The sequence below is a fragment of the Gekko japonicus genome, unplaced genomic scaffold (genome assembly GCF_001447785.1).
Source record: "Gekko japonicus isolate JY-2015 unplaced genomic scaffold, Gekko_japonicus_V1.1 scaffold525, whole genome shotgun sequence".
NCBI classification, from domain to species: Eukaryota; Metazoa; Chordata; class Lepidosauria; order Squamata; family Gekkonidae; genus Gekko; species Gekko japonicus.
In genome coordinates, this window is record NW_015163620.1 from 605,453 (window position 1) to 616,452 (window position 11,000).

Sequence of the window (11,000 nt, forward strand, 5' to 3'; positions counted from 1 at the left end):
TTGTATTTAATTTAAATCCTGCTACCTCTCCATATTTTTGTATTGTGTCTAACAATGGTACTATCGAGGTCTCTAGCTCTTCCAAAATAAAGACTAGGTCGTCCACAAATGCTTAGAGTTTGAACTCTTCATCTTTAACTTTCAAACCTTTTATTTGCTTGTTTTCTCTTACTAGATCATTTAATGTTTCTAAGACAAAGATAAACAGTAATGGAGATAAGGGGCACCCCTGTCTAGTTCCTTTTTGTATTGCTATCTTTCTGTCAATTCTCCATTAATTATAATTTTAGCTTGTTGTTCTTTATATATTGCCAAAATTATTGAAAGAAAATCATTACCACAATCCCAAATTCTCAGTTTTTGAATCATATATTCCCATGATACATTATCAAATGCCTTTTTAAAAGAACTAAAGACTATAATAGATATGGTCACAATGGAAGAAATTTGTATTATAGGAGACTTCAATGCAGTCTATGATTTTAAAATAGATAGAAAATCACAGGATAAAGGGAAAGCAGGAAAAACCCTTCCGAAGCTCTTTTTACAAATAGCGGAAGAACACTCTTTGTTAGATGCTTGGAGGATAAGAAATTTGGAGAAAAAAGATTATACTTTCTACTCACATAGACATAAATCATGGTCAAGAATAGATATGGCCTGGATTTTGACTTCATTGATAAAAGAAATAGAAGAAATAGAAATACTACCAGGAACATTTGCAGACCATAATCCATTATCAATCTCATTTCACTCCATACAAAGAAAAAGTAGATGGAGAATGAATATAGATCTTTTAAAAGACCCAGAATTTATAAGAAAAACAAAAATTGAAATACGACAATTCTTCAAGAATAACAGTCAACCTGAGACACCTACAACCTGAGTGTTGTAGGATGGACTATACTAATGGGAATGTACCACAGGTACCCATCTGAAGAAAACACTGGAATGATCATTAGCATTCTCACAAACCAAAAACTCAGATCCAAAGCAAAGTTGACCATTGCAGGCAGTAGATATTTCCTTTTAATTTTTTTAATTTGAAGTGGTGTTATGTCCTTATAGCATTCCTTTCTCTTTCTCGGAAAATAAATTCTTTTAAAATACCTCCAAAACCCTCCTATGGAAAGTATTTATGCATTAAGGCTCAGCAGTATGGCTCATTTGTTTTCTCTCTTCTTTTCCTGCTTTTACAACTGCATGACAGCCAAGGGAACACACTATCTACAAGACAAAGCAGTATTTAAACTATCACATGGGCAAATAACTGCTGATGCCAATATTTTGCAAAAAGGCTCAGAAACATAATTCCAATATCTCTGCCTCCAAGCCCCCGAGCCTCACTGTGTGCATTTTTTATAATTATAACGTCGAGGTTATGCAGAGTTTCTTTGAGGTGACAGGCGAACAGCAGGATTCCATGAATATGTATAGCATGCTTGAAAAAAAATAAATTAACAGGGACCAGCCACTCCAGTGACCCACTTACTTAGGCTGTCATTGATGAGTGTGACAGGAATGTTCTGTAAGACTGGAACCTCCATGACAGGCTTTTCTCCCAATCAGCACATTCAGATTACTCAATGCACTGCATGGCAGCTAGATAATTAATCACTAATTCATCAATACCGACATAAAACCATGCGTTATAACTGATCGACCCCTTGCATTTCTTAAGGCAGAAAGTACAATTTCAAAAATGGAAATCACTTGGAACAGCACACATGCCAGAGATCACAGGTCATCAAGCGCTCTGGTGTGTTTGTAAAGCAAGTGGAGAGAGGGGTCAGGCTGGAAGTCAGGTAATTTTTTCTCTGCCCATGATTCCTTGTTCTAGGTGGGGTGTGTGGGTTCATTATTACTTATTCATTTTAAAGTATTTATGTACTACACTCGGGTGCTCCAGGTAGTTATCGAGGGAATAGTAAACAATGAAATAATTCAAATATTATGATCCCTGATAAAACAAATGAAAATAAATCCCATTGAGAACAGGGCTCTGAGGTTTCCTGCTCTGATGGGAAACCTTCAGCCCAGCAGCCTCTGTCTCCTGCTGATACTTGTTAGGGCAGTAGGGGGGAAATGGGGGGGAAATTAGCATCAGCCCAATGCCGCAATGCCACTTCCAGCATGAACCCAGAAGTGAAGTCATTGCATTGTGGCAATGCTTTAGGATTCCACTAAAACTATATGGTAAAAGCACAGAGTTCTGGGGGATCCTAGAGTATCACCCTGACACAATGACATCACTTCTAGGTTTGCACCAACAGTGACGTCGCATCATTGGAGCAATGCCAATTTACATGTCCTGGCCCACCGAAGCTCCCACTGGTTGCCAACACTGGACTGGCAATCCTAACTGTGAAAGACAATTAAACAGCTGATTGACATGGATTAGAGCAGCAATTTGGCATAAATGGTAGTATATCAAGGGGTGGGGGGGGGAACCAGAAGGAAAACCACAGTCAAGCCACAATCAAAATTACGGAAGAAATCAAAATGTTTGGGGATGCAAATCTGACAAATTCAGCACCAGGCAAAGATACAAGGAATGCATGTCACAACTGAAAAGGTCCTACACTTGTGGCCACACACCTCAACTTGAAAGGTGAAGGGCATAAAGCAGGTGCTGTGATGCTGAAGGCAAATGCTCAGGCAGAATTATACAAGAGCAGCTGGTCCTTAAGGTGCCCCAGCCCCAAACAGTCTCAGACTTCAATGGTAACAAACATGATCTAGAATTGAGCATGGAAAATGCTAGTCATCCAGTGAAGTTCTTCAAGCAACAAGTGTAACTCTTTGAGCACCAAAGGATGAATCAATATACACAAAATGAGTGTTCAAAACTCAAACTTAGCTACATTCATTCATCATTAACTATTGAGCTATCATTGAATCATAGCACTCATTCATGACTGGATTATCTTGTGTGGACAAGCCAGTCAAGAAGGAGGAGGAGGAGATTGGATTTATACCTCGCCTTTCACTACCCGAAGGGGTTTCAGAGTGGCTTACAATTCCTTTCCCTTCCCCTCCCCACACTCTGTGAGCAGTGTTCCCTCTAAGCTGAGTTAGTGTGAGCTAGCTTACAGTTTTTTAGCCTCCAGCTCACACATTTTTGTCTTAGTTCAGTAGCCAAATCGCTCGCTCACAAGTTTAATGACAGTAGCTCACAAAGCAGAATTTTTGCTCACAAGACTCCACATTGCCTGTGAGGTAGGTGGGGCTGAGAGAGCTCTCTGGAGAACTGCCCCTGAGAGAACAGCTCTGAAGGAACTTAGGACTGACCCAAGGTCACACCAGCAACTGCATGTGGCGGAGTGGGGAACCAAACCTGGTTCTCCCAGATTAGAGTCTGCACTCTTAACCACTACACCAAACTGGCACAGGCAGATTACTATAACATGATGACAGTGCAATATCCACAGATGTGTGGATTTAGCCCTGGCCTGTAAAGCCTGTTTGCGGTTGTGTCACACATATGATGATTGCCTCAATGATTAGCTCATCATTCCAAACAAAAAACATCTCAGGTACTTTTGTGGTTGCATTCAGCATGCTTGCATGCCAAGTTGCATGCTCACCATTTACTGACTTGCTTTGGATTGCTTGTGTCTCCATTGATGGGCAGGTGGTCATACAGGATTTCTAATCAACTGTGCTGGAGTGCATCTGCTGCCTTTGAGCCTCCATATTTGGGGTCATTCAACAGTCATCAGCAGTCATCATATAGATGCATGCTTGGAGTATAGTGGGTGGAGCTACAGTTCCTATGCTGCAGTGTCAGAATCACACAAGAAAATCCAGTTGCAAATGATTGCCATAGTGCATTGAGAGGGCATTATCCAATGATGTGCGAAAGCCATAGAACTTGATACTTCCTAAGTCAGGGCTATAGCCAATGGTGGGGCTTTAGTGGCTGAGCCCGCTATCGGATTTTCAGAGCCCCCTTCCCCAATCTCCCCCTTTTATTCTAATTTTTTAAATTTTACTTCCATTCTGTGACACCGCACTGCCGCCATGCCACCAGCATCACGGATTCCTTCCTCAGGCTTCGGGGCTTCCTTGCTCTTTCTTTGATTGACTGGCACAGCCTGTAAGGGAGGCACTGCACTGGGGCCCAGGCTGCCTATGCAGCCACTGAACTTGTCCCTGCCAGAGATCACTGGTGGAAGGAGTGGCTGTAGCCTTAATGCGGCGGGAAGGTGGGCCCCCAGTGGGTTTCCTGCAGGCAGCGGGTCACTTCGGCTCTCTGTCAGGGAGGCGCTGCACTGCAGCCCAGGCTGCCCGTGCAGCTGCTGAGCTCACCCCCCACTGGAGATTGCTGGGTGAAGGAGCAGCAGGTATGCGGGGAAAGGGAGGACTCAGGTGAGCAGAGCTGGTGCAGGGCACCCACCCAGTGAAGAGAGGGTTTTCTACCCCCAGGGCTGGGGCAGGTGGTAGAAAGGTAGAAAGGTGGTGCAGATGTTCCTGTGCCACCGCTAATAAGACTGCTTTCAGATGATGGGGCAGGCCCTCCCTCCCCTGCTCTGTCAATTTAATTTAAGTTTAATTTAATTGATTTTACTTAGAGCCTCCCAGTGCCCCCCCCCACGAAGGAATTCCTGGCTACAGCCCTGTCCTGAGTTCTTCAGAAGACCCTCCGGCTCCACTGAGGTAGCCAAGTTTGAGTGGCTTGAGGAAAGAGATGCTTTTGTCAAAGAAGTAAATGAGCCCCAGCAAACCCATCAGCAGGTATCACAATGGGGATCACAACAACGTAGCAGTCATTTACAATCGGATTTTCCTGTGTGGACAAGCCAATCTAGCTGTGAATAATCACCACAGTGCAATGATAGCACAGTATCGAAATGAAGTGTGGATAAGGCCATAGTGACAGAAAGACACTTTACCTACACTCAGGAGCACTCCTGTTTTATGATTACTTCAGGAATTCTTGGCAGAGTCCTGAGTGAAAAGAGGTTCTCTCAGGACTTTGTTGATGAACTCAGCTAACAGAGAATGGCAGGCAAAAGTTCAGGTCTCACAGCATACAATTGTCATCTTCTGTTGTTTAAAGCATTTTGAAGGTTTATGGCTTTGGTGTGCTGAGCATTTCTTTGTGACCTATTGAGAATATGCAGAAGATATATTTTCCCTGCTGGAATTAAAGCACAGCTGCAGCTCTTATGCTAACTCATCCATGAACATCTTCTTCCACCCCCACTGCTTTATGTGAATCTATATATTTTCAGGAATGGAATCCAATTTATGATAATTCCTTGTTGGTGACTGAAGCAGAATCTGAGAGTGCCTGAGCACAGTCTGCTCTTCTGTGTGAACTGAAATGTAATTCAAGCCACCATTAGTCAGTCTACTTGAGGACATGGACATTCCACACCACTGCATATTTTAGGACACAGAAAGGTATAACTCTGCTTAGGAACATACTGTCAGGCTACGATCATACGTACAATTAGAACCAACACAGGCGCGAATGCCGGGTGGATTTAAAGGGCGCGATCAGACAACAACATCTGGGAAGCAACCCACAGCCATTGGCAACCCATTTTGCTCCGCTGCAGAAGCGGAGTTAAAAGACACCGGGGGAAATCCGGTAGTAAACGGGTTGCTACGGACCATGGATGGACTTTCCCCTGACTGATCACTCCAGTGTGCTCTCATGGCGTTGGGATGGTCTGATCAGACTCCATGCCGTTATTTCCCCCCCTCGCAGTATGCGCATCATCGCAAATTCCATAGCTTGCATGCCAAGTTGCATGCTCACCATTTACTGACTTGCTTTGGATTGCTTGTGTCTCCATTGATGGGCAGGTGGTCATACAGGATTTCTAATCAACTGTGCTGGAGTGCATCTGCTGCCTTTGAGCCTCCACATTTGGGGTCATTCAACAGTCATCAGCAGTCATCATATAGATGCATGCTTGGAGTATAGTGGGTGGAGCTACAGTTCCTATGCTGCAGTGTCAGAATCACACAGGAAAATCCAGTTGCAAATGATTGCCGTAGTGCAGTGAGAGGGCATTATCCAAAGATGTGCAAAAGCCATAGAACTCAATACTTCCTGAGTCAGGGCTATAGCCAATGGTGGGGCTTTAGTGGCTGAGCCCGCTATCGGATTTTCAGAGCCCCCTTCCCCAATCTCCCCCTTTTATTCTAATTTTTTAAATTTTACTTCCATTCTGTGACACCGCACTGCCGCCATGCCACCAGCATCACGGATTCCTTCCTCAGGCTTCGGGGCTTCCTTGCTCTTTCTTTGATTGACTGGCACAGCCTGTAAGGGAGGCACTGCACTGGGGCCCAGGCTGCCCATGCAGTCGCTGAGCTTGTCCCTGCCAGAGATCATTGGGGGAAGGAGTGGCTGTAGCCTTAATGCGGCGGGAAGGTGGGCCCCCAGTGGGTTTCCTGCAGGCAGTGGGTCACTTCGGCTCTCTGTCAGGGAGGCACTGCACTGCAGCCCAGGCTGCCCGTGCACCTGCTGAGCTCACCCCCCACTGGAGATTGCTGGGTGAAGGAGCAGCAGGTATGCGGGGAAAGGTAGGACTCGGGTGAGCAGAGCCGGTGCAGGGCACCCACCCAGTGAAGAGAGGGTTTTCTACCCCCAGGGCTGGGGCAGGTGGTAGAAAGGTAGAAAGGTGGTGCAGATGTTCCTGTGCCACCGCTAATAAGACTGCTTTCAGATGATGGGGCAGGCCCTCCCTCCCCTGCTCTGTCAATTTAATTTAAGTTTAATTTAATTGATTTTACTTAGAGCCTCCCAGTGCCCCCCCCCACGAAGGAATTCCTGGCTACAGCCCTGTCCTGAGTTCTTCAGAAGACCCTCCGGCTCCACTGAGGTAGCCAAGTTTGAGTGGCTTGAGGAAAGAGATGCTTTTGTCAAAGAAGTAAATGAGCCCCAGCAAACCCATCAGCAGGTATCACAATGGGGATCACAACAACGTAGCAGTCATTTACAATCGGATTTTCCTGTGTGGACAAGCCAATCTAGCTGTGAATAATCACCACAGTGCAATGATAGCACAGTATCGAAATGAAGTGTGGATAAGGCCATAGTGACAGAAAGACACTTTACCTATACTCAGGAGCACTCCTGTTTTATGATTACTTCAGGAATTCTTGGCAGAGTCCTGAGTGAAAAGAGGTTCTCTCAGGACTTTGTTGATGAAGTCAGCTAACAGAGAATGGCAGGCAAAAGTTCAGGTCTCACAGCATACAATTGTCATCTTCTGTTGTTTAAAGCATTTTGAAGGTTTATGGCTTTGGTGTGCTGAGCATTTCTTTGTGACCTATTGAGAATATGCAGAAGATATATTTTCCCTGCTGGAATTAAAGCACAGCTGCAGCTCTTATGCTAACTCATCCATGAACATCTTCTTCCACCCCCACTGCTTTATGTGAATCTATATATTTTCAGGAATGGAATCCAATTTATGATAATTCCTTGTTGGTGACTGAAGCAGAATCTGAGAGTGCCTGAGCACAGTCTGCTCTTCTGTGTGAACTGAAATGTAATTCAAGCCACCATTAGTCAGTCTACTTGAGGACATGGACATTCCACACCACTGCATATTTTAGGACACAGAAAGGTATAACTCTGCTTAGGAACATACTGTCAGGCTATGATCATAAGTACAATTAGAACCAACATAGGCGCAAATGCCGGGCGGATTTAAAAGGCGTGATCAGACAACAACATTTGGGAAGCACCCTGCAGCCATTGGCAACCCATTTTGCTCCGCTGCAGAAGCGGACTTAAAAGACACTGGGGGAAATCCGGTAGTAAACGGGTTGTGACGGACCATGGATGGACTCTCCCCTGTCTGATCACTCCAGTGTGCTCTCATGACGTCGGGATGGTCTGATCAGACTCCATGCCGTTGTTTCCCCCCCCTCGCAGTATGCGCATCATCGCAAACTCCATAGGGAGCCCTCGGTACAGAGGTGCAATTCATCGATCCCTCAGTTAAGTGCATGGGGGGGAAGGCACAAAAAAAGAGACTCACACGCAGTTGCATCTGATCATGCACTGATGGTCTGTGCCGACATCTTCAAAGGGAGGTGTGATCGTGCAACTGCAAGTCAAATTCCTCCAAAGGAAATAACCTCGCTCCCCTCCCCCCGTTTTTTCTGGTGCGTGTGACCGCAACCTCAGATTGCTTAATTGAAAGGGGGGGTAGCAATACTGTAGATAAATAAATAAAAACAACTCAGGCTGGAAGTTGTGGAGAGGCCAGAAGATTTTAATTCATCCTTCTGATTACCTGCTTTTTTAAAAAGGCCTGAAAAATAATAACTGTTTGTACTGCCCTGTGAAGAGACCTCCTGTAGTTATGATTCCTCTTCTCTCTCCTGGTTAGCAGTGGCTGCAGCATTGCATCCATACACACTTAAACATCAGCCATCCCAGCAGAAACATAGCTGCAGAGTCCATGGGGGTGACAGACAGGAGGAGGGCCACAGAATGCTACTCAAGAGAAAGGCAGCTGTTGAAGATACACTGCAGACAGTGGGACTGCCAAAATGGACATGGAGAACATTTTTTGTTGTTGTGCAATTAACACTGAATAAACGTGAAACTCTTGGCTGTTGGGGTGCATGAAGTCATGTGGTTCAGTTGAGGGATGAGATCAAATGTCCCCTTCTAGAAAGGGAGAATCCCCATTTCACTTTTGCTTCTCCTGTGCACAAATCTAACCCTGTGGCTTTTCATTTTTGTGCCATTTTCTGTTTACTCACAACAAATGATTTCTGTGAAATGTAAACATTTTCCAATGATATCTGTACATGATTAGCATTCTACATATAAAATGACATACATCAGATATATAAATGCCATATAAAAGGCATATAAAAATCATTCAGCATGAGTCTACAACTACCAACGAGTCTAGAAAGCCAACAGTGAAAAGAAGGGAACTGAAACTATTGACACAACTATAAACAAATATTAAAGAAGAACACCATAGGAAACATTTGCTCCTATGTTCAGATGGGGCTGGCTCACACATGGAATCCAGCTGTTTACTTCCTCCCAGAGAGTCCTCCAGTCTATGGGACTTTGAAGAGTAAGTACCCTCAGTGAGAAGCTGGATGTACGTGAGTACAGATCGTAGTAGACACCAGTCGCTGCCCTGCCAGAAGCACTTTTTGCATCAAGAGATGCATTATCTGCAACAAGAGTCAGCACATGAAGTGGTTTGAATGTGTAAAAGTGCTATGCAAAGAGCATTGATATAGGGAGGGGAATTTCTTTTTCCAAAATTCACTTCTGTAGATATAGCCATTGATTCCACTTCTTTTCCTTTTTTTCTATTTTAAAAGAGGGATTTCTCTTCTATTTATCTTTCTAAAGAAATTGACATGCCCTTTTGTAACTTTAGCCCTTGCGGTTGTTTTATGCACCACACCACAGGGGAAGGGGTGCTCTAGAAGGAAGATAAGAAAGCTTGGGGAGACACTGCCAGCCTCTGAGCATCTACAAAGTGACATTCTTAATTTTTTCAGAACATCCCTTCCTGCCCCTCCTCTATTTGACTTTCTATTTGATTGAAATGAAATTGAGTAGAAAAGGACTCCAAATTCCTAAAAAGAGGGAAAGAAGCAGATTTTTTGGATTTCATGGAGACACTGGGTAAAGAGGAAATACAAGATTTTGCTATATGCAAAAACTAAGTTATTATGGAAGTTGTGATCTTTGTAGCAAACATGCTCAGCAGGCAAAACATACCATTCTGCAGGTATTCCTGAGCTGCAGTTATTCGACAGCTGCAGTTATTCCTAAACTGAGTCTTGGAGTGCCTCACTGCTGCTGTCTGACTTGAACAATGTGCCAAACAGGTTGGTAGCAGTGCAGCAGCTCTGATGGTATCCTTTCACTTCCTTCTGCCTTGCAGCCACTTTTGCATCTGTACAACAGGGGAAATTTATCCCCCACCCCCGAGTTATAGATGGTTTGATCAGGTAATTAAATAATGCTTGTGTGAAATTGTGCCAATTCAAACAAATAACATGGACTTCAGTGAACTGTTAAACTATTAAAACTGTTAAACAAAAAAACCTCACAGGGTTTAGAAATCACTGACTGATGGAATAGTTTGCTCACACTTTGTGCACAGCAACAAAAGGTCTGTTCTTGGAGAAACTGCGACTCCAATTGGCTGTTTGAGAATGAGCATGTATGAGACGATGCCAGATGCACTATACTGAATTGCACTTCAATATGTGGAAAGTAACCCACTGAACAGACTTGAGCTGCTCGTGAATAGGATGGCAAGCTCTGGCCTGGGAAATTCCTGATGATCTTGGAACACTGCCTGTGGAGGATGGAGTTTGGTTGGGAACTAGGCTCAGCTGGCATGTGATATCACTCTAGAAATTCTGTTTCTCCTAGATTCTTGATTATATCATAGTGTCTACTCTTAAAGCTTCCATTTCTTCCAGGGGAACTGATCCCTGTTGTCTGGAGATCAGTTGTAATTCTGAGAGAACTCCAGGCCCTACATGGATGTCATGAGCAACCAAACTGCCTGATGAAAAATCAGCTCCCTTCTTGCAGCTGGTGAGCACAGGGAGGCCAGGTCTCCAGATGTCCTTATTTGTTGCCTGAAAGTGATGTCAAGTCAATGGCATGATGTTATTGGAACACGCTAGGATTTGAGCAAAAGTCTAGTTTTACTATATAGTTTTGCCAAAGTCCTAGAGTCCCACATCAATGTCATGCTAGCAATATGACACCATTTCTGGTATTTATCAGAAGCGACATTGTGCTGCAAGAATGAGTTTATTTTCCTATCTTTGCACCTTCCCACCAGTTGCAGCCTTTGGTGGGCAGCCTGTGAACCAAGCCAGTGGGTTACTCAAGCAATTTGGTGTGTTGGTTAAGTGTACGGACTCTAATCTGGGAGAACTGGGTTTGATTTCCCACTCCTCCACTTGCAGCTGCTGGATGACCTTGGGCAAGCCATAGTTCCATCAGAGCTGTTCTTGAAAGAGCA